The 18,374-nt window shown below is 33.8% G+C and overlaps 8 non-coding genes across 8 annotated transcripts; all 8 read right to left on the minus strand.

The window, feature by feature from the left end:
* Positions 1–348: 348 nt before the first annotated feature.
* On the minus strand, positions 349–431 carry Trnal-uaa (transfer RNA leucine (anticodon UAA)). Its single transcript has one exon. It is a non-coding gene; the product is annotated as a tRNA-Leu (tRNA).
* Positions 432–4,418: 3,987 nt separating this feature from the next.
* Trnal-uaa (transfer RNA leucine (anticodon UAA)) lies at positions 4,419–4,501 on the minus strand. Its single transcript has one exon. It is a non-coding gene; the product is annotated as a tRNA-Leu (tRNA).
* Positions 4,502–4,871: 370 nt separating this feature from the next.
* Positions 4,872–4,954, minus strand: Trnal-uaa (transfer RNA leucine (anticodon UAA)). Its single transcript has one exon. It is a non-coding gene; the product is annotated as a tRNA-Leu (tRNA).
* A 3,985-nt stretch (positions 4,955–8,939) lies between these two features.
* Positions 8,940–9,022, minus strand: Trnal-uaa (transfer RNA leucine (anticodon UAA)). Its single transcript has one exon. It is a non-coding gene; the product is annotated as a tRNA-Leu (tRNA).
* A 370-nt stretch (positions 9,023–9,392) lies between these two features.
* Positions 9,393–9,475, minus strand: Trnal-uaa (transfer RNA leucine (anticodon UAA)). The gene has a single exon. It is a non-coding gene; the product is annotated as a tRNA-Leu (tRNA).
* Positions 9,476–13,460: 3,985 nt separating this feature from the next.
* Trnal-uaa (transfer RNA leucine (anticodon UAA)) lies at positions 13,461–13,543 on the minus strand. The gene has a single exon. It is a non-coding gene; the product is annotated as a tRNA-Leu (tRNA).
* Positions 13,544–13,913: 370 nt separating this feature from the next.
* Trnal-uaa (transfer RNA leucine (anticodon UAA)) lies at positions 13,914–13,996 on the minus strand. The gene has a single exon. It is a non-coding gene; the product is annotated as a tRNA-Leu (tRNA).
* A 3,985-nt stretch (positions 13,997–17,981) lies between these two features.
* Positions 17,982–18,064, minus strand: Trnal-uaa (transfer RNA leucine (anticodon UAA)). The gene has a single exon. It is a non-coding gene; the product is annotated as a tRNA-Leu (tRNA).
* Between the last annotated feature and the right edge of the window lie 310 nt (positions 18,065–18,374).

The following is an 18,374-nucleotide window of genomic DNA, read 5'->3' on the forward strand; positions in this document are numbered from 1 at the left end:
GCAATAGTGAGTGACCAAAGTCGCCAAATAGAATCATTGTTCTGCATGACTAAATCAGTGTATGATTTACTAATTAAGAAGTAAATTGTTGCCACACAATTTAAAGCAAATCAACCTTTAGCTCAAGATTTAACAACAGTTGGTACTCAAACCTTGCTTAATCGCAAAAGCGTAAAACGACTGAGCCGTAATTTTGTGGAACTATGGATGTCCTATTCATCTCTATGTATAATCCTGATGTATGTCCTTATTTGCAATAAAGTAGCATGCTTCTTGCTTTATAGATGAATTCGGATCATTCCTGTAAGTCATCCATTACTAGAACAGAAAAACAAAACTAAATTGTGTTAGTACGGGTGGGGTTCGAACCCACGCGGACATGCGTCCATTGGATCTTAAGTCCAACGCCTTAACCACTCGGCCACCGTACTGTCATATCTTCTCGCCTCTTAAAAAAAGACACTAGATATAAGCATTAGATTTTATACATAAATGAGCTGTAAATATATGATAGGTGACAAATGTACAAGGTAAAGTCAATGTACGGAACTGTCATCATTTATGCATTCGAGCCTATGTCAGTTACAAATACTAATATGTACTAACGTCCGGAATATAGACTGAATAACACTAAGTCCAATATTGTATATTAAATTGAAAAACATCCATTGTAAAATCCTAAAAATACGCATTTCTCCCATCACGGCAGCCAATGTATATATTTAAAAAGAAAAATGAATTTTCCAAGTTTTCAACCACATAAAATGGAGAAAAAACCGAGATAAACAAGGAAAGAAATATATATTTCTTATTGACAATACAAACCTACAGTGAACAATATCCCAAGGGTGAAACAAACCCCAACTGACTACACACACACACACACACACACACACACACACAAATGAGCGCAAAATAACTAAAACGTTTCCTTGACGGAGTTTTCTTTACAGTCAGATGGTTAAAAGGATCCCCTGGAAATGATTACAATGCAAGCGCTTCCGGGAAATTTGCTCCCTGGTCTCCCACTGGGGACACCATTCCACGGAACCATTATCCACCTCTTTGAGATGGAGATAAAAGAAATAAAAATAATTCCTGATTTTATTAAAAGAATTTACAGATTTCATATTTATTTTAAATTGATACAAATGTTAAATAATTAGAAATTTCACTGTTAGAGCAAATAACAATATAATTCTCCAATTCGAAACCATTTCATACAAATAACAATGATTGTAATTAATTAATTTAATTAAAATGACACTAGATACAGATTTTAAGCATTATTCTTGAAAAAATGAAGCAACAATTGTATATCAGAAACCAACTATATAAAATGGCTATAAATAGATCATGCTGACATTACATACTTTGGATTTATTAAATAGGACAGTAGGTAATGGAAATCTGCAGTGCTTGTAGTGATTGTGTTACCCACCATAAAATCGTTTAACAAAAGAAAGAATCAATATCATAATTCGATCTTAATTTTATGTATTGGGAACATTTGATACACACATGCAGGAGCTTCAAAATGATTTGCCTCCTGTTTTCCCACTAGAGACATCATTCCACGGAACCATTAATTACCTCTTTGCGATGTAGATAAAAGAAATTTAAAAAATTCCTGACTTTTTAAAATACTTTACCGATTTCATATTTACTTTAAATTTATACACATGTTAAATGATAAGAAATTCCACTGTTAGGGCAAATAACAAGATAATTCAGCAATTCGAAACCATTTCATACAAATAACAATCGGTTTTACTTAATTAAATTAATTGAAATGACACTTGATACAGATGTTAAGTATTATTCATGAACAAAATGAAGCAACAATTGTATATCACAAAACCGACTGTATAAATTGGCTATAAACAGATGATGCTGACAGAACATACTTTGGATTTATTAAACTCGATAGTAAGTAATGGAAATATACAGCAGTTGTAGCGATTTTGTCGCCCACCATAAAAACCGTTAGCAAAAGAAAGAAACAATATCAAAATTCAATCTCAATTTTATGCATTGGGAACATTGGAATCACAGACTATCAGTTGTGTCATCACTAGAAATTGTTAGTGAATCTTTTAAAAATGCATTGATAATATACTATATGAATGTAAGAAATAAAAAAAAACACTCATGTGTTTTCATAATATTTTAGCGATATCTATCTATAATTCCAGTCAATGACACATTAGGTTCGACAACATTACTTCTTCGAACCAATTCACATTATTTCGATTTCTTTGAGTTAATTCTCATATAATTAGTCAGACACCAATCATCACATTCTTTACGGCTGTATTTAGTACACCATCCATGTCTTCAAAGTTGCTTGAGAAGGTACATAATATTGTGTCATCTGTATACATATCCACGTCACTAGACCGAATCGTCTAATGTCGATCATTAATATAGAACAAAAGCACAATAAACATAGATCCCTGTAGCACAGCATGAAAACCTGTCTTAAGTGTTGATAAATTGGACCCAATCCAAACTTGATTAGTTCTCTTATTTAGGTATGACGCGAACCAGAGACGCATAACATCTTGACGTCTCTGCAGTCTAAAGTTTATGTATGAGTGGTCGATTGTTCACATCATCAATTAGCTTAATTTCATCTTCACTATTTCAGCCGTTTCATCGTTAATTTAAGCAGGACAGTGATACAGGAGTGGGAGACCTAAACTCAATTTAAAGGTCGATAAATCAGTACAGAGCTACATGTAAACGTGTTTCTCAAAATTGTTTTGAAACTGATGAAAGTACAAATATTGGTCAGGAGTTGTCACAGTGAGAAGCTGTACCTGCTTTATGAAAGATGTTCACCCTGGCCACATATGGAACATCGGGACAGATACTAGAGCTTAAGGCAAAGTTCATTATATGAGTACGTCATAAAGCGATGATGGAAGAACCCGTTTTGAGCATATTCAACCTTGCATTATCACGACTACTTGATTTCGTTACGTTCAATTCAATCACATCATTAAGGATTTTGTCGACAGTTACTTAAGGGAAATTAAATGTAGAATACTGCAATGCAAGCTCTCTTCAAAAAATCAGATATCATTTTAACTTAAAAAGCCAATTTAGCAGTGTTACTAACGATTGATATGCCTTTTCAATAGTGCAAGCAGGACCGTAGAGAGCGATCACGGGACCTGGGGTAAGAGACACCCAGGCCTCTCCTAGTGCTTGTTCAAACAAATCCCCGGTTACCCTCTCCCGCCCACCCACCCCAACTTTATATATATTGATTGATTGCTTTCTTGTTCTAATTAGCGATATCATTGTACATTTTGACGGCCTGTTGATTCTATAGAGCGCTGTATTCAAAATATCGCTTGCAAGCTAATTCTAAATAATGCTCTCGTTATAAAGATTGTATTGCATCCTTACTATAATCTGCGATATCATTATAAATGTATGTTGCTGTCTACTTCTAATTAGCGTTATCAGTATGAATATCAATTCTAATTTGCGATATCATTATAATTAGATATCGCAGTGATAATTCGAATTAGCGCAGTAAATATGCATAATATGTTGCTTTCTATTTCTAATTAGCACAGTCATTATAAATATCATATATAACTTATATATATTGAGATTTTTATCTTCGTAAACATCTGTTGCATGCTAATTCTAACTAGCGCGATCATGGTAAATATGTATTGTATTATTTCCTAATTAACACTGTATTTATGAATATGTGGTGCACTTTAAGTCTAATTAATGCTATGATTAACAATATATCATCCGCGCTAATTTTAATAAACGCTGTCATTAAAAGTATATGTGGCATGATAATTCTATTTAGCCTTATTATTATAAATATATATTGGGTTATGAATCTAACAAACCGCTATATTTTTTAAGCTGTATTCCATGAGAATTCTAATTGGCGCTATCATTATAACAAAAAAATTACCAGTATTTATGTTGATGTTAGATTTATTTATTTCAGCTTGCCAGTTATCACTTTTATATACTGGTCATTTTGATAGTAACTATGACCACCTGGAAGCTTAAGGGGTCTTCCCGTAAAGTAATAATCGGATGTCCTTTTGATTCACCCCATGCCACCAGTTTCCTTCGGGTCAGGCAAGTAAGTCAAGCATTTAGATCTGCTCTACCCTCATTTAAACAAATGCAATTTTTAACTCAACATTTGAAGATAATTGATAAACAGACCTTATTTATCGAATGATTGAGCCATACTTTTGAGGAACTATGGATGTACTTATTCATCACTATGTACAATGAAACCCGATGAAAGCACATATTTTAAATAAACTGGGATCCTTCCTGCTCGGGTCACCCCAGTAATTCAGCCATTAGCAACACATCCTGTGTACGTTGCTCTTCATTTGAAAAGACATTTAAAAAAAAAATAGTTTTAGTACGGGTGGGGTTCGAACCCACGCGGACATGCGTCCATTGGATCTTAAGTCCAACGCCTTAACCACTCGGCCACCGTACTGTCATGCCTAGGAAACTGGAGTGCAATAGTGAGTGACCAAAGTCGCCAAATAGAATCATTGTTCTGCATGACTAAATCAGTGTATGATTTACTAATTAAGAAGTAAATTGTTGCCACACAATTTAAAGCAAATCAACCTTTAGCTTAAGATTTAACAACAGTTGGTACTCAAACCTTGCTTAATCGCAAAAGCGTAAAACGACTGAGCCGTAATTTTGTGGAACTATGGATGTCCTATTCATCTCTATGTATAATCCTGATGTATGTCCTTATTTGCAATAAAGTAGCATGCTTCTTGCTTTATAGATGAATTCGGATCATTCCTGTAAGTCATCCATTACTAGAACAGAAAAACAAAACTAAATTGTTTTAGTACGGGTGGGGTTCGAACCCACGCGGACATGCGTCCATTGGATCTTAAGTCCAACGCCTTAACCACTCGGCCACCGTACTGTCATATCTTCTCGCCTCTTAAAAAAAGACACTAGATATAAGCATTAGATTTTATACATAAATGAGCTGTAAATATATGATACGTGACAAATGTACAAGGTAAAGTCAATGTACGGAACTGTCATCATTTATGCATTCGAGCCTATGTCAGTTACAAATACTAATATGTACTAACGTCCGGACTATAGACTGAATAACACTAAGTCCAATATTGTATATTAAATTGAAAAACATCCATTGTAAAATCCTAAAAATACGCATTTCTCCCATCACGGCAGCCAATGTATATATTTAAAAAGAAAAATGAATTTTCCAAGTTTTCAACCACATAAAATGGAGAAAAAACCGAGATAAACAAGGAAAGAAATATATATTTCTTATTGACAATACAAACCTACAGTGAACAATATCCCAAGGGTGAAACAAACCCCAACTGACTACACACACACACACACACACACACACACACACACACACAAATGAGCGCAAAATAACTAAAACGTTTCCTTGACGGAGTTTTCTTTACAGTCAGATGGTTAAAAGGATCCCCTGGAAATGATTACAATGCAAGCGCTTCCGGGAAATTTGCTCCCTGGTCTCCCACTGGGGACACCATTCCACGGAACCATTATCCACCTCTTTGAGATGGAGATAAAAGAAATAAAAATAATTCCTGATTTTATTAAAAGAATTTACAGATTTCATATTTATTTTAAATTGATACAAATGTTAAATAATTAGAAATTTCACTGTTAGAGCAAATAACAATATAATTCTCCAATTCGAAACCATTTCATACAAATAACAATGATTGTAATTAATTAATTTAATTAAAATGACACTAGATACAGATTTTAAGCATTATTCTTGAAAAAATGAAGCAACAATTGTATATCAGAAACCAACTATATAAAATGGCTATAAATAGATCATGCTGACATTACATACTTTGGATTTATTAAATAGGAAATGGAAATCTGCAGTGCTTGTAGTGATTGTGTTACCCACCATAAAATCGTTTAACAAAAGAAAGAATCAATATCATAATTCGATCTTAATTTTATGTATTGGGAACATTTGATACACACATGCAGGAGCTTCAAAATGATTTGCCTCCTGTTTTCCCACTAGAGACATCATTCCACGGAACCATTAATTACCTCTTTGCGATGTAGATAAAAGAAATTTAAAAAATTCCTGACTTTTTAAAATACTTTACCGATTTCATATTTACTTTAAATTTATACACATGTTAAATGATAAGAAATTCCACTGTTAGGGCAAATAACAAGATAATTCAGCAATTCGAAACCATTTCATACAAATAACAATCGGTTTTACTTAATTAAATTAATTGAAATGACACTTGATACAGATGTTAAGTATTATTCATGAACAAAATGAAGCAACAATTGTATATCACAAAACCGACTGTATAAATTGGCTATAAACAGATGATGCTGACAGAACATACTTTGGATTTATTAAACTCGATAGTAAGTAATGGAAATATACAGCAGTTGTAGCGATTTTGTCGCCCACCATAAAAACCGTTAGCAAAAGAAAGAAGCAATATCAAAATTCAATCTCAATTTTATGCATTGGGAACATTGGAATCACAGACTATCAGTTGTGTCATCACTAGAAATTGTTAGTGAATCTTTTAAAAATGCATTGATAATATACTATATGAATGTAAGAAATAAAAAAAAACACTCATGTGTTTTCATAATATTTTAGCGATATCTATCTATAATTCCAGTCAATGACACATTAGGTTCGACAACATTACTTCTTCGAACCAATTCACATTATTTCGATTTCTTTGAGTTAATTCTCATATAATTAGTCAGACACCAATCATCACATTCTTTACGGCTGTATTTAGTACACCATCCATGTCTTCAAAGTTGCTTGAGAAGGTACATAATATTGTGTCATCTGTATACATATCCACGTCACTAGACCGAATCGTCTAATGTCGATCATTAATATAGAACAAAAGCACAATAAACATAGATCCCTGTAGCACAGCATGAAAACCTGTCTTAAGTGTTGATAAATTGGACCCAATCCAAACTTGATTAGTTCTCTTATTTAGGTATGGCGCGAACCAGAGACGCATAACATCTTGACGTCTCTGCAGTCTAAAGTTTATGTATGAGTGGTCGATTGTTCACATCATCAATTAGCTTAATTTCATCTTCACTATTTCAGCCGTTTCATCGTTAATTTAAGCAGGACAGTGATACAGGAGTGGGAGACCTAAACTCAATTTAAAGGTCGATAAATCAGTACAGAGCTACATGTAAACGTGTTTCTCAAAATTGTTTTGAAACTGATGAAAGTACAAATATTGGTCAGGAGTTGTCACAGTGAGAAGCTGTACCTGCTTTATGAAAGATGTTCACCCTGGCCACATATGGAACATCGGGACAGATACTAGAGCTTAAGGCAAAGTTCATTATATGAGTACGTCATAAAGCGATGATGGAAGAACCCGTTTTGAGCATATTCAACCTTGCATTATCACGACTACTTGATTTCGTTACGTTCAATTCAATCACATCATTAAGGATTTTGTCGACAGTTACTTAAGGGAAATTAAATGTAGAATACTGCAATGCAAGCTCTCTTCAAAAAATCAGATATCATTTTAACTTAAAAAGCCAATTTAGCAGTGTTACTAGCGATTGATATGCCTTTTCAATAGTGCAAGCAGGACCGTAGAGAGCGATCACGGGACCTGGGGTAAGAGACACCCAGGCCTCTCCTAGTGCTTGTTCAAACAAATCCCCGGTTACCCTCTCCCGCCCACCCACCCCAACTTTATATATATTGATTGATTGCTTTCTTGTTCTAATTAGCGATATCATTGTACATTTTGACGGCCTGTTGATTCTATAGAGCGCTGTATTCAAAATATCGCTTGCAAGCTAATTCTAAATAATGCTCTCGTTATAAAGATTGTATTGCATCCTTACTATAATCTGCGATATCATTATAAATGTATGTTGCTGTCTACTTCTAATTAGCGTTATCAGTATGAATATCAATTCTAATTTGCGATATCGTTATAATTAGATATCGCAGTGATAATTCGAATTAGCGCAGTAAATATGCATAATATGTTGCTTTCTATTTCTAATTAGCACAGTCATTATAAATATCATATATAACTTATATATATTGAGATTTTTATCTTCGTAAACATCTGTTGCATGCTAATTCTAACTAGCGCGATCATGGTAAATATGTATTGTATTATTTCCTAATTAACACTGTATTTATGAATATGTGGTGCACTTTAAGTCTAATTAATGCTATGATTAACAATATATCATCCGCGCTAATTTTAATAAACGCTGTCATTAAAAGTATATGTGGCATGATAATTCTATTTAGCCTTATTATTATAAATATATATTGGGTTATAAATCTAACAAACCGCTATATTTTTTAAGCTGTATTCCATGAGAATTCTAATTGGCGCTATCATTATAACAAAAAAATTACCAGTATTTATGTTGATGTTAGATTTATTTATTTCAGCTTGCCAGTTATCACTTTTATATACTGGTCATTTTGATAGTAACTATGACCACCTGGAAGCTTAAGGGGTCTTCCCGTAAAGTAATAATCGGATGTCCTTTTGATTCACCCCATGCCACCAGTTTCCTTCGGGTCAGGCAAGTAAGTCAAGCATTTAGATCTGCTCTACCCTCATTTAAACAAATGCAATTTTTAACTCAACATTTGAAGATAATTGATAAACAGACCTTATTTATCGAATGATTGAGCCATACTTTTGAGGAACTATGGATGTACTTATTCATCACTATGTACAATGAAACCCGATGAAAGCACATATTTTAAATAAACTGGGATCCTTCCTGCTCGGGTCACCCCAGTAATTCAGCCATTAGCAACACATCCTGTGTACGTTGCTCTTCATTTGAAAAGACATTTAAAAAAAAAATAGTTTTAGTACGGGTGGGGTTCGAACCCACGCGGACATGCGTCCATTGGATCTTAAGTCCAACGCCTTAACCACTCGGCCACCGTACTGTCATGCCTAGGAAACTGGAGTGCAATAGTGAGTGACCAAAGTCGCCAAATAGAATCATTGTTCTGCATGACTAAATCAGTGTATGATTTACTAATTAAGAAGTAAATTGTTGCCACACAATTTAAAGCAAATCAACCTTTAGCTCAAGATTTAACAACAGTTGGTACTCAAACCTTGCTTAATCGCAAAAGCGTAAAACGACTGAGCCGTAATTTTGTGGAACTATGGATGTCCTATTCATCTCTATGTATAATCCTGATGTATGTCCTTATTTGCAATAAAGTAGCATGCTTCTTGCTTTATAGATGAATTCGGATCATTCCTGTAAGTCATCCATTACTAGAACAGAAAAACAAAACTAAATTGTTTTAGTACGGGTGGAGTTCGAACCCACGCGGACATGCGTCCATTGGATCTTAAGTCCAACGCCTTAACCACTCGGCCACCGTACTGTCATATCTTCTCGCCTCTTAAAAAAAGACACTAGATATAAGCATTAGATTTTATACATAAATGAGCTGTAAATATATGATACGTGACAAATGTACAAGGTAAAGTCAATGTACGGAACTGTCATCATTTATGCATTCGAGCCTATGTCAGTTACAAATACTAATATGTACTAACGTCCGGACTATAGACTGAATAACACTAAGTCCAATATTGTATATTAAATTGAAAAACATCCATTGTAAAATCCTAAAAATACGCATTTCTCCCATCACGGCAGCCAATGTATATATTTAAAAAGAAAAATGAATTTTCCAAGTTTTCAACCACATAAAATGGAGAAAAAACCGAGATAAACAAGGAAAGAAATATATATTTCTTATTGACAATACAAACCTACAGTGAACAATATCCCAAGGGTGAAACAAACCCCAACTGACTACACACACACACACACACACACACACACACACACACACAAATGAGCGCAAAATAACTAAAACGTTTCCTTGACGGAGTTTTCTTTACAGTCAGATGGTTAAAAGGATCCCCTGGAAATGATTACAATGCAAGCGCTTCCGGGAAATTTGCTCCCTGGTCTCCCACTGGGGACACCATTCCACGGAACCATTATCCACCTCTTTGAGATGGAGATAAAAGAAATAAAAATAATTCCTGATTTTATTAAAAGAATTTACAGATTTCATATTTATTTTAAATTGATACAAATGTTAAATAATTAGAAATTTCACTGTTAGAGCAAATAACAATATAATTCTCCAATTCGAAACCATTTCATACAAATAACAATGATTGTAATTAATTAATTTAATTAAAATGACACTAGATACAGATTTTAAGCATTATTCTTGAAAAAATGAAGCAACAATTGTATATCAGAAACCAACTATATAAAATGGCTATAAATAGATCATGCTGACATTACATACTTTGGATTTATTAAATAGGAAATGGAAATCTGCAGTGCTTGTAGTGATTGTGTTACCCACCATAAAATCGTTTAACAAAAGAAAGAATCAATATCATAATTCGATCTTAATTTTATGTATTGGGAACATTTGATACACACATGCAGGAGCTTCAAAATGATTTGCCTCCTGTTTTCCCACTAGAGACATCATTCCACGGAACCATTAATTACCTCTTTGCGATGTAGATAAAAGAAATTTAAAAAATTCCTGACTTTTTAAAATACTTTACCGATTTCATATTTACTTTAAATTTATACACATGTTAAATGATAAGAAATTCCACTGTTAGGGCAAATAACAAGATAATTCAGCAATTCGAAACCATTTCATACAAATAACAATCGGTTTTACTTAATTAAATTAATTGAAATGACACTTGATACAGATGTTAAGTATTATTCATGAACAAAATGAAGCAACAATTGTATATCACAAAACCGACTGTATAAATTGGCTATAAACAGATGATGCTGACAGAACATACTTTGGATTTATTAAACTCGATAGTAAGTAATGGAAATATACAGCAGTTGTAGCGATTTTGTCGCCCACCATAAAAACCGTTAGCAAAAGAAAGAAGCAATATCAAAATTCAATCTCAATTTTATGCATTGGGAACATTGGAATCACAGACTATCAGTTGTGTCATCACTAGAAATTGTTAGTGAATCTTTTAAAAATGCATTGATAATATACTATATGAATGTAAGAAATAAAAAAAAACACTCATGTGTTTTCATAATATTTTAGCGATATCTATCTATAATTCCAGTCAATGACACATTAGGTTCGACAACATTACTTCTTCGAACCAATTCACATTATTTCGATTTCTTTGAGTTAATTCTCATATAATTAGTCAGACACCAATCATCACATTCTTTACGGCTGTATTTAGTACACCATCCATGTCTTCAAAGTTGCTTGAGAAGGTACATAATATTGTGTCATCTGTATACATATCCACGTCACTAGACCGAATCGTCTAATGTCGATCATTAATATAGAACAAAAGCACAATAAACATAGATCCCTGTAGCACAGCATGAAAACCTGTCTTAAGTGTTGATAAATTGGACCCAATCCAAACTTGATTAGTTCTCTTATTTAGGTATGGCGCGAACCAGAGACGCATAACATCTTGACGTCTCTGCAGTCTAAAGTTTATGTATGAGTGGTCGATTGTTCACATCATCAATTAGCTTAATTTCATCTTCACTATTTCAGCCGTTTCATCGTTAATTTAAGCAGGACAGTGATACAGGAGTGGGAGACCTAAACTCAATTTAAAGGTCGATAAATCAGTACAGAGCTACATGTAAACGTGTTTCTCAAAATTGTTTTGAAACTGATGAAAGTACAAATATTGGTCAGGAGTTGTCACAGTGAGAAGCTGTACCTGCTTTATGAAAGATGTTCACCCTGGCCACATATGGAACATCGGGACAGATACTAGAGCTTAAGGCAAAGTTCATTATATGAGTACGTCATAAAGCGATGATGGAAGAACCCGTTTTGAGCATATTCAACCTTGCATTATCACGACTACTTGATTTCGTTACGTTCAATTCAATCACATCATTAAGGATTTTGTCGACAGTTACTTAAGGGAAATTAAATGTAGAATACTGCAATGCAAGCTCTCTTCAAAAAATCAGATATCATTTTAACTTAAAAAGCCAATTTAGCAGTGTTACTAGCGATTGATATGCCTTTTCAATAGTGCAAGCAGGACCGTAGAGAGCGATCACGGGACCTGGGGTAAGAGACACCCAGGCCTCTCCTAGTGCTTGTTCAAACAAATCCCCGGTTACCCTCTCCCGCCCACCCACCCCAACTTTATATATATTGATTGATTGCTTTCTTGTTCTAATTAGCGATATCATTGTACATTTTGACGGCCTGTTGATTCTATAGAGCGCTGTATTCAAAATATCGCTTGCAAGCTAATTCTAAATAATGCTCTCGTTATAAAGATTGTATTGCATCCTTACTATAATCTGCGATATCATTATAAATGTATGTTGCTGTCTACTTCTAATTAGCGTTATCAGTATGAATATCAATTCTAATTTGCGATATCGTTATAATTAGATATCGCAGTGATAATTCGAATTAGCGCAGTAAATATGCATAATATGTTGCTTTCTATTTCTAATTAGCACAGTCATTATAAATATCATATATAACTTATATATATTGAGATTTTTATCTTCGTAAACATCTGTTGCATGCTAATTCTAACTAGCGCGATCATGGTAAATATGTATTGTATTATTTCCTAATTAACACTGTATTTATGAATATGTGGTGCACTTTAAGTCTAATTAATGCTATGATTAACAATATATCATCCGCGCTAATTTTAATAAACGCTGTCATTAAAAGTATATGTGGCATGATAATTCTATTTAGCCTTATTATTATAAATATATATTGGGTTATGAATCTAACAAACCGCTATATTTTTTAAGCTGTATTCCATGAGAATTCTAATTGGCGCTATCATTATAACAAAAAAATTACCAGTATTTATGTTGATGTTAGATTTATTTATTTCAGCTTGCCAGTTATCACTTTTATATACTGGTCATTTTGATAGTAACTATGACCACCTGGAAGCTTAAGGGGTCTTCCCGTAAAGTAATAATCGGATGTCCTTTTGATTCACCCCATGCCACCAGTTTCCTTCGGGTCAGGCAAGTAAGTCAAGCATTTAGATCTGCTCTACCCTCATTTAAACAAATGCAATTTTTAACTCAACATTTGAAGATAATTGATAAACAGACCTTATTTATCGAATGATTGAGCCATACTTTTGAGGAACTATGGATGTACTTATTCATCACTATGTACAATGAAACCCGATGAAAGCACATATTTTAAATAAACTGGGATCCTTCCTGCTCGGGTCACCCCAGTAATTCAGCCATTAGCAACACATCCTGTGTACGTTGCTCTTCATTTGAAAAGACATTTAAAAAAAAAATAGTTTTAGTACGGGTGGGGTTCGAACCCACGCGGACATGCGTCCATTGGATCTTAAGTCCAACGCCTTAACCACTCGGCCACCGTACTGTCATGCCTAGGAAACTGGAGTGCAATAGTGAGTGACCAAAGTCGCCAAATAGAATCATTGTTCTGCATGACTAAATCAGTGTATGATTTACTAATTAAGAAGTAAATTGTTGCCACACAATTTAAAGCAAATCAACCTTTAGCTCAAGATTTAACAACAGTTGGTACTCAAACCTTGCTTAATCGCAAAAGCGTAAAACGACTGAGCCGTAATTTTGTGGAACTATGGATGTCCTATTCATCTCTATGTATAATCCTGATGTATGTCCTTATTTGCAATAAAGTAGCATGCTTCTTGCTTTATAGATGAATTCGGATCATTCCTGTAAGTCATCCATTACTAGAACAGAAAAACAAAACTAAATTGTTTTAGTACGGGTGGGGTTCGAACCCACGCGGACATGCGTCCATTGGATCTTAAGTCCAACGCCTTAACCACTCGGCCACCGTACTGTCATATCTTCTCGCCTCTTAAAAAAAGACACTAGATATAAGCATTAGATTTTATACATAAATGAGCTGTAAATATATGATACGTGACAAATGTACAAGGTAAAGTCAATGTACGGAACTGTCATCATTTATGCATTCGAGCCTATGTCAGTTACAAATACTAATATGTACTAACGTCCGGAATATAGACTGAATAACACTAAGTCCAATATTGTATATTAAATTGAAAAACATCCATTGTAAAATCCTAAAAATACGCATTTCTCCCATCACGGCAGCCAATGTATATATTTAAAAAGAAAAATGAATTTTCCAAGTTTTCAACCACATAAAATGGAGAAAAAACCGAGATAAACAAGGAAAGAAATATATATTTCTTATTGACAATACAAACCTACAGTGAACAATATCCCAAGGGTGAAACAAACCCCAACTGACTACACACACACACACACACACACACACACACAAATGAGCGCAAAATAACTAAAACGTTTCCTTGACGGAGTTTTCTTTACAGTCAGATGGTTAAAAGGATCCCCTGGAAATGATTACAATGCAAGCGCTTCCGGGAAATTTGCTCCCTGGTCTCCCACTGGGGACACCATTCCACGGAACCATTATCCACCTCTTTGAGATGGAGATAAAAGAAATAAAAATAATTCCTGATTTTATTAAAAGAATTTACAGATTTCATATTTATTTTAAATTGATACAAATGTTAAATAATTAGAAATTTCACTGTTAGAGCAAATAACAATATAATTCTCCAATTCGAAACCATTTCATACAAATAACAATGATTGTAATTAATTAATTTAATTAAAATGACACTAGATACAGATTTTAAGCATTATTCTTGAAAAAATGAAGCAACAATTGTATATCAGAAACCAACTATATAAAATGGCTATAAATAGATCATGCTGACATTACATACTTTGGATTTATTAAATAGGACAGTAGGTAATGGAAATCTGCAGTGCTTGTAGTGATTGTGTTAACCACCATAAAATCGTTTAACAAAAGAAAGAATCAATATCATAATTCGATCTTAATTTTATGTATTGGGAACATTTGATACACACATGCAGGAGCTTCAAAATGATTTGCCTCCTGTTTTCCCACTAGAGACATCATTCCACGGAACCATTAATTACCTCTTTGCGATGTAGATAAAAGAAATTTAAAAAATTCCTGACTTTTTAAAATACTTTACCGATTTCATATTTACTTTAAATTTATACACATGTTAAATGATAAGAAATTCCACTGTTAGGGCAAATAACAAGATAATTCAGCAATTCGAAACCATTTCATACAAATAACAATCGGTTTTACTTAATTAAATTAATTGAAATGACACTTGATACAGATGTTAAGTATTATTCATGAACAAAATGAAGCAACAATTGTATATCACAAAACCGACTGTATAAATTGGCTATAAACAGATGATGCTGACAGAACATACTTTGGATTTATTAAACTCGATAGTAAGTAATGGAAATATACAGCAGTTGTAGCGATTTTGTCGCCCACCATAAAAACCGTTAGCAAAAGAAAGAAGCAATATCAAAATTCAATCTCAATTTTATGCATTGGGAACATTGGAATCACAGACTATCAGTTGTGTCATCACTAGAAATTGTTAGTGAATCTTTTAAAAATGCATTGATAATATACTATATGAATGTAAGAAATAAAAAAAAACACTCATGTGTTTTCATAATATTTTAGCGATATCTATCTATAATTCCAGTCAATGACACATTAGGTTCGACAACATTACTTCTTCGAACCAATTCACATTATTTCGATTTCTTTGAGTTAATTCTCATATAATTAGTCAGACACCAATCATCACATTCTTTACGGCTGTATTTAGTACACCATCCATGTCTTCAAAGTTGCTTGAGAAGGTACATAATATTGTGTCATCTGTATACATATCCACGTCACTAGACCGAATCGTCTAATGTCGATCATTAATATAGAACAAAAGCACAATAAACATAGATCCCTGTAGCACAGCATGAAAACCTGTCTTAAGTGTTGATAAATTGGACCCAATCCAAACTTGATTAGTTCTCTTATTTAGGTATGACGCGAACCAGAGACGCATAACATCTTGACGTCTCTGCAGTCTAAAGTTTATGTATGAGTGGTCGATTGTTCACATCATCAATTAGCTTAATTTCATCTTCACTATTTCAGCCGTTTCATCGTTAATTTAAGCAGGACAGTGATACAGGAGTGGGAGACCTAAACTCAATTTAAAGGTCGATAAATCAGTACAGAGCTACATGTAAACGTGTTTCTCAAAATTGTTTTGAAACTGATGAAAGTACAAATATTGGTCAGGAGTTGTCACAGTGAGAAGCTGTACCTGCTTTATGAAAGATGTTCACCCTGGCCACATATGGAACATCGGGACAGATACTAGAGCTTAAGGCAAAGTTCATTATATGAGTACGTCATAAAGCGATGATGGAAGAACTCGTTTTGAGCATATTCAACCTTGCATTATCACGACTACTTGATTTCGTTACGTTCAATTCAATCACATCATTAAGGATTTTGTCGACAGTTACTTAAGGGAAATTAAATGTAGAATACTGCAATGCAAGCTCTCTTCAAAAAATCAGATATCATTTTAACTTAAAAAGCCAATTTAGCAGTGTTACTAACGATTGATATGCCTTTTCAATAGTGCAAGCAGGACCGTAGAGAGCGATCACGGGACCTGGGGTAAGAGACACCCAGGCCTCTCCTAGTGCTTGTTCAAACAAATCCCCGGTTACCCTCTCCCGCCCACCCACCCCAACTTTATATATATTGATTGATTGCTTTCTTGTTCTAATTAGCGATATCATTGTACATTTTGACGGCCTGTTGATTCTATAGAGCGCTGTATTCAAAATATCGCTTGCAAGCTAATTCTAAATAATGCTCTCGTTATAAAGATTGTATTGCATCCTTACTATAATCTGCGATATCATTATAAATGTATGTTGCTGTCTACTTCTAATTAGCGTTATCAGTATGAATATCAATTCTAATTTGCGATATCATTATAATTAGATATCGCAGTGATAATTCGAATTAGCGCAGTAAATATGCATAATATGTTGCTTTCTATTTCTAATTAGCACAGTCATTATAAATATCATATATAACTTATATATATTGAGATTTTTATCTTCGTAAACATCTGTTGCATGCTAATTCTAACTAGCGCGATCATGGTAAATATGTATTGTATTATTTCCTAATTAACACTGTATTTATGAATATGTGGTGCACTTTAAGTCTAATTAATGCTATGATTAACAATATATCATCCGCGCTAATTTTAATAAACGCTGTCATTAAAAGTATATGTGGCATGATAATTCTATTTAGCCTTATTATTATAAATATATATTGGGTTATAAATCTAACAAACCGCTATATTTTTTAAGCTGTATTCCATGAGAATTCTAATTGGCGCTATCATTATAACAAAAAAATTACCAGTATTTATGTTGATGTTAGATTTATTTATTTCAGCTTGCCAGTTATCACTTTTATATACTGGTCATTTTGATAGTAACTATGACCACCTGGAAGCTTAAGGGGTCTTCCCGTAAAGTAATAATCGGATGTCCTTTTGATTCACCCCATGCCACCAGTTTCCTTCGGGTCAGGCAAGTAAGTCAAGCATTTAGATCTGCTCTACCCTCATTTAAACAAATGCAATTTTTAACTCAACATTTGAAGATAATTGATAAACAGACCTTATTTATCGAATGATTGAGCCATACTTTTGAGGAACTATGGATGTACTTATTCATCACTATGTACAATGAAACCCGATGAAAGCACATATTTTAAATAAACTGGGATCCTTCCTGCTCGGGTCACCCCAGTAATTCAGCCATTAGCAACACATCCTGTGTACGTTGCTCTTCATTTGAAAAGACATTTAAAAAAAAAATAGTTTTAGTACGGGTGGGGTTCGAACCCACGCGGACATGCGTCCATTGGATCTTAAGTCCAACGCCTTAACCACTCGGCCACCGTACTGTCATGCCTAGGAAACTGGAGTGCAATAGTGAGTGACCAAAGTCGCCAAATAGAATCATTGTTCTGAATGACTAAATCAGTGTATGATTTACTAATTAAGAAGTAAATTGTTGCCACACAATTTAAAGCAAATCAACCTTTAGCTCAAGATTTAACAACAGTTGGTACTCAAACCTTGCTTAATCGCAAAAGCGTAAAACGACTGAGCCGTAATTTTGTGGAACTATGGATGTCCTATTCATCTCTATGTATAATCCTGATGTATGTCCTTATTTGCAATAAAGTAGCATGCTTCTTGCTTTATAGATGA

This window comes from Sinohyriopsis cumingii, chromosome 18, assembly GCF_028554795.1.
Source record: "Sinohyriopsis cumingii isolate HCF-2022 chromosome 18, ASM2855479v2, whole genome shotgun sequence".
NCBI lineage: Eukaryota > Metazoa > Mollusca > Bivalvia > Unionida > Unionidae > Sinohyriopsis > Sinohyriopsis cumingii.